The following is a 6,058-nucleotide window of genomic DNA, read 5'->3' as shown; positions in this document are numbered from 1 at the left end:
GTCTTTTAATTTCATGGCTGCAGTCACCATCTGCAATGATTTTGGAGCCCCCCAAAATAAAGTCTGTCACTGTTTCCACTGTTTCCCCATCTATTTGCTATGAAGTGATGGGACCAGATGCCATGATCTGAGTTTTCTGAATGTTGAGTTTTAAGCCAACTTTTTCACTCTCCTCTTTCACTTTCATCAAAAAGCTCTTTAGTTCTTCACTTTCTGCCATAAAGGTGGTGTCATCTGCATATCTGAGGTTATTGATATTTCTCCCGGCAATCCTGATTCCAGCTTGTGCTTCATCCAGCCCAGCATTTCTCATGATGTACTCTGCATATAGGTTAAATAAGCAGAGTGACAATATACAGCCTTGACATACTCCTTTCCCAATTTGGAAATATTATTATAAACAGACATATTTTCCTGAAATATTCATGTATGCTGACAAATCTCTTATACTATGCTTTTCAGTTTCATCTAGTTATAAAATGATTCTTAATCATTTAAAATGCACTCCTCCCTTGTATCCTCCCTTTCACTATTTCTTTCCTAATCAAGTAACTTACATTATGCAATGAGCTGTTTTCAAAACCTAATTCAACTTATCTTGTAACAAGTGCTTTTTAAAAATATTTACATTTGAATCCAAAAAAAAATGGTTACAATGTGTTAAAGGCTATCCATAAAATTAATATTAGTGTAGGAAATGCATGTGTCATATCTTTATGTCTAAATCTACTGTGTAAAATTCTTTTTAAAAGTCTTTATTCCAACATAAAAATCCAAGTATATATATATATGTATATGTACTTGATATATATTATATATGTACTTATATGTATGTTATATATTACATATATACAATCTTAAAATATGTAATTTTGGCTTTAGAACATGTAAGTTAAAAATGTTAATATTGCTGACCTAAGAACCCAGATAATTCCCAGGTGCTCATAAGACACTGAATGTTTATTTCATGAAGACTATATATCTTCATATATATATATCTGTCTTCAATCTTGTGCTTCTGCTTGTATTTATGAAACAGATCCATGGTCACAGCAGAGAAAGTATAAAAAGGGAAGGTCCAGGTCACCATTACACAACACAGACCTTCTGTCACCTAGAACCTCAAAATGTCAGGACTGAATTTAACTAAGGTAATAACTGTGCAAAATGAGAGCAAGCATGCCCCTGTTCACTGCAGCACTGTTTACAATAGCCAAGATGTGGAAACAACCTGTGTCCATGAATGGATGAATGAATGAAGGGTGTGTGTGTGTATAATGGAATATTTAGTCATAAAAGAATGAAATTTTGCCATTTACAACAAAACGGATGGCCTCAAGGGCATTATGCTAAGTGAAATGAGTCAGTCCAAGACAAATGCTATATGATCTCACTTGTATGTGGAATCTAAAATAACAACAACTTCATAGATACAGAGAACAGATTAGTGGTTGCCATAAGCAGGATTATGGGGTGGTAGAAATAGGTGAAGGGAATCAAAGTTAAAAAAACAAGTAAGCAAACAAAACCTAATCTTCAAGGATCAGAATAAAACACACTTTTAAAAGCACTTTAAAAACTATAAAGTAAGGAAATTTTGTGGCAATACTTGAAGAAGTGAGGGGGTTTGTGATGAAATAAAAATACCTAAGATGAAATCAATCTACTATTAAAAAATCAGAGGTTTTAAAAATTGGTTTTATAGGACAATGACACAATAAGTCTAAGAAGAAGACTTATTCTTTTTGTAAGTCTATATCAATCTTGCTACATAAAATAATATAAAATATGAAGGAAACATACATTTATAAATATTAAATTTAAAAAGTAGCCTATGGGGAGAAGACAAAATAACCATAAAAAAGAAGGTACCTTTGTCCTGAGTTAAGCAGTTCAAATCTTTCATTGATTTTTCTAAAAGGTAAATCATGTGTTATCAATTTGTCCAGGTCAAATTTCTTTTCCAGGAAATCAGTCACTAGGTTTGGAACATAATTTCTGCTTTTCCAACCTGTAAACAAGCTCATGTGTTCTCTTTGCTGCTGCTGCTGAGTCGCTTCAGACTTTACTAAATGATTTTTATATTTTTTTATCTTCTATTTGTTCCTTCTCTCTCTTGCCCTGTTACCTCTACCCTGGATGATGCTATTCTCAGCAGCACACAATGGAACTGCATTTCTCCCTTCTTAAGAAACAAATGCAGAAACCCCATGAAAAACCTTTCTTGCCCCCACATCTTCTAGCTACCCCATATCTCTTCTCCTTTTGCAGAAAAACTACTTTACAGGAAGAATTGTCTCCAGTTCAATGTTCTTGGTTCCACTTCCTTTTCTCTTATTTTCTCTTGAGCCCACTCAGTACCTGGCTGCTATACTTCTTGTCAGGGTCGCCAGAGACACAGACTATGGTCAGTGTGAGCCCAAGCCTTTTCTCTTTCCACAGTACCTGGGACACAAAAAAAGAGAGGCTGGTTGGTACAGATGAGATTCTTCAGAGAGGGCTCTTTAGAGAAAATAAGACTACTTGAGAAATAAACAATAAGAGATATAAGTTGAGCTTCCTCACTTTGACTATTTGTGTGACGTGGGGATATTATGGATTATTGATGAGTTAGAAGTAGAATTCACATATTAACTGAATGTCTTTTGAGTATATGCTAAGTACCAGGTGGCTTCCCTGATGGCGCAGATGGTAAAGAATCCACCTGCAATATAGGAGACGTGGGTTCAATCCCTTGGTTGGGAAGATAACCTGGAGAAGAAAATGGCAACCCACTCCAGTATTCTTCCCTGGAGAATCCCATGGACAGAGAAGCCTGGTGGGCTACAGTCCATGGGTTTGCAAAGAGTTGGACATGACTGAGTGACCAACACTTTCACTTTAAGTACCAGGTACCATTTCAGAGATGGGAACATGATGGGGGTCAAAATGCCCTGTCCCTAATCTCAGGAAGAACAGGAAGCCTAAGAATCCTCTCCCTTTAGTTCAGGGAGACTGACAGTAAACAAATATTGCAGAGCACATCATCAATGACAAGACCGAAGGAGAAAAACAGAGTAGGAGCAGTAGGTTGTGCAGAGGCCGAGGCTAGGCAGGTGGGGAGGGAATGTGATTTTTCAAAGCTTAGGGAAGGCCAGTCTGATAGGGTAACATCTGAACAAAAACATAAAGGACAGGAACTATCCAGAAATCTTGGGGTAAAGTAGTTCAGGGAGAAGGCAGAGTCATTATAAAGGTGTTGAGGTGAAGTGTTGGCCAATGAGAACAGTGAGGAGGCCAGTGTGGCAAGAAAAGAGCAAGAGCAGTAGTAGCAGCTGGGGTCAGAGGGCTGGATCATAGGGGGCCTTTCGGCCATTGCATGTTTGAGAGTTTATTCTGAGTGAGAAAGGAAGACATTAGAGAAGACATTAGAGAAGACATTAGAAGAAGACATGGGAGAAGGGTGACCTGATCGGATTTCCCTTTTAATAGTCTCACTCTCTGACTGCTCTGTAGGGAATACTCTAGGAGACAAAGGGCAAAAGCAGGCAGACCATTTAAGTCATTGATGTCACGCAGGAAGAGGTGATGGTGACTTGGACGAGTGATGGTGCTGGTGAGAAATGATCAAATCCTGGGTATACTTTGAAGGCATAGACAACAGGCTTTGCTGAAACAGTCATGGTATGAGAGAAAGAGCATAACCCAGGGTTTGAGGCCTGATTAACAGGAATGATGGAGTCATCATTTATTGAGATGGGATGGCTGGGAGGCAGGAGTGGTTTGGGGCAGGTAAAGTTCACATGTCTATCAACTATCCAAGTGGACGTGCCAGGTAGGCAACCTTTGTATCTTCAGGTCTAGGCTGAAGACATAAACTTAAGTGTTATGGGTAGAGTATATTTAAAGTCTTGAGACCACAGAAAATCACCTTGGAAGGAAGTGTAAATAATGAGAAGAGGACTGAGCGCTGAACCTTAGGACACACCAAAGTTAGAATCTTAGGGATGTACGGGAACCCAGCAAAGATTCCTGGAAGGAGTGACCAATGAGGAAGGAAGAGGAGGAGGAATAAAGGAGAAAGAAGAGGAGGAGGAAGAGAGGAGGAAGAACAATAGCAGCAACAACAAAGTAATATCTAGAAGTGAGGTGAACAGAGTGTTTGAGAAAAAGGGAGCCATCAGCTATATCAAATCCTACTGATAGTTCATTTAAGACCAGGACTGAGTTGACCATTGTCTGTGTCAGTCTTTCTGGTGTTAATTTCAATCATCCCCATAAAATAGGACAATCCCTTTTATTTTGGGTTTAGATCCAGAACTTTCTCTTGATGCTATTTAGTGAATCAAATAAATTCTATTTTTCATACACATTCTCATGTATGTTGAAAATAATAGATTAAATCAGAAATTTCTGTTCCATAAAATCATCCCAATAGGGAGTGCTGGAGCCTCTCATTCGGGCCTTAGGAGAACTTGAGTTGTGGATGCTAATACTAAAAATATGCCCACCAATACTAGCACTAAATCAAGGTAGGGGGATTATCTTTTGTATCATATGGCCATAGTCTCTTTTTAGATCACTTCATAACCATTCTTGGAAGAAAGACTTTTCAGGGAAGATATGATGAGAAAACAGACTTCTCATTGTCAACAGAGTTAAAGCCACACTCTCAGGCCAGAGGCTCTGTCGTTCTTACCTTCAAAAATGCACCCTTTCCACATGTGTCCAGTGAAGAGCAGCACTGGGTGGACGTGAGCATCTTGGCTGATGGAGGGGCCCCTGCCACCACATTGACCACTTAGTTCATGCTGCAGATGCAAAGGCATCAATCCAAGTGTACAATGAAGGAGAATGTGTCTCATCTCATGTTATAGACTCAGAAATACCCTATGTACATTCTGGTTCTAATAGTTGATTTATTTTCCAAGTCATGAAGTAAAATTAGGCCCACATGCCTTTTGCTTTATGCTTATTTTAAAAAATTCTCAACACAATTTTAGTCACAACTTAAACTTGTTCGTACATTTGACTTTTAAGGCAGAAAGTAGAATGTGGTCAGTGTTCATGGCATTTTCAGTTTACCATGGACCAAAATGCGGGGGGAAATTTCCTATATTTTCAGAACAATATCACCACTGAGAAGGTTTAGAAAGCCATTTGAACTAAACTAAATCAAATTACCTATACTGAATCAATTGACCCAGTTTTCTTTTATTAAACTTTAATATGAAAATGAAATCAAATGTTAAAATGTAGGACAAAGAAATCCCTTTCTCGGTTGCATCTCTGAGACTAATCCCACATTTGCTGGTCATCCACCCATTAACTATTCGTTAATGGTTTTTCTGAATACTTGATAGGTTGTAGCAATAGATATTATTTATTAGAGACACATGTTCATTAAAGTATCATCTGGAAATCAACAGACCCTAACAATATCCAATATTGCATATTGACTGTATAAACGTGGTATTTGTTGCTATGTAATAATTCTAAGTGACATCAGGGAAGGGGAATAACAACAGTGGTAAAGACTACTTATTCCTAAGGTACCAAAAGTATTAGAGCAATTTTAGTCTACTGCTCAATTGGAGCAGAATTGACTGTGTCCCATATTGTCCCATATTGCAGTTCTCCCTTCTTACTGTGGAAGGGATGCATTTTTGAAGGTAGGAACAACAGAGCCTCTGGCCTGAGAATGTGGCTTTAACTCTGTTGACAATGAGAAGTCTGTTTTCTCATCATATCTTCCCTGAAAAGTCTTTCTTCCAAGAATGGATATGAAGTGATCTAAAACGAGACTGTGGTCATAATGATACAAAAGATAATCCCCCTACCCTGATTTAGTGCTAGTATTGGTGGGCATATTTTTATGCCCACCAATCTAAGCAGATCTAAGAAGATCTGCTTAGATCTTCTGACCTCAGATCTAAGCAGAAGTCTGGTGCTGCTGACTGCCACAAGGGAGGCGTATTTTAGAGAATTGAAGGCTTCTATTTTGAGAGAATTCAGATAAGAGACGGAGCAGGCAATGGCAACCCACTCCAGTACTCTTGCCTGGATAATCCCATGGATG

General features: G+C 38.3%; 1 pseudogene; it reads right to left on the bottom strand.

The window, feature by feature from the left end:
• LOC104994692 overlaps window positions 1-6,058 on the bottom strand; it is a 21,499-nt pseudogene that overhangs the window by 4,911 nt on the left and 10,530 nt on the right.

Source organism: Bison bison, unplaced genomic scaffold (genome assembly GCF_000754665.1).
Source record: "Bison bison bison isolate TAMUID 2011002044 unplaced genomic scaffold, Bison_UMD1.0 scf7180017864263, whole genome shotgun sequence".
In the NCBI taxonomy this organism is placed as follows: domain Eukaryota; kingdom Metazoa; phylum Chordata; class Mammalia; order Artiodactyla; family Bovidae; genus Bison; species Bison bison.
This window is presented reverse-complemented; position numbering and strand designations above follow the sequence as displayed.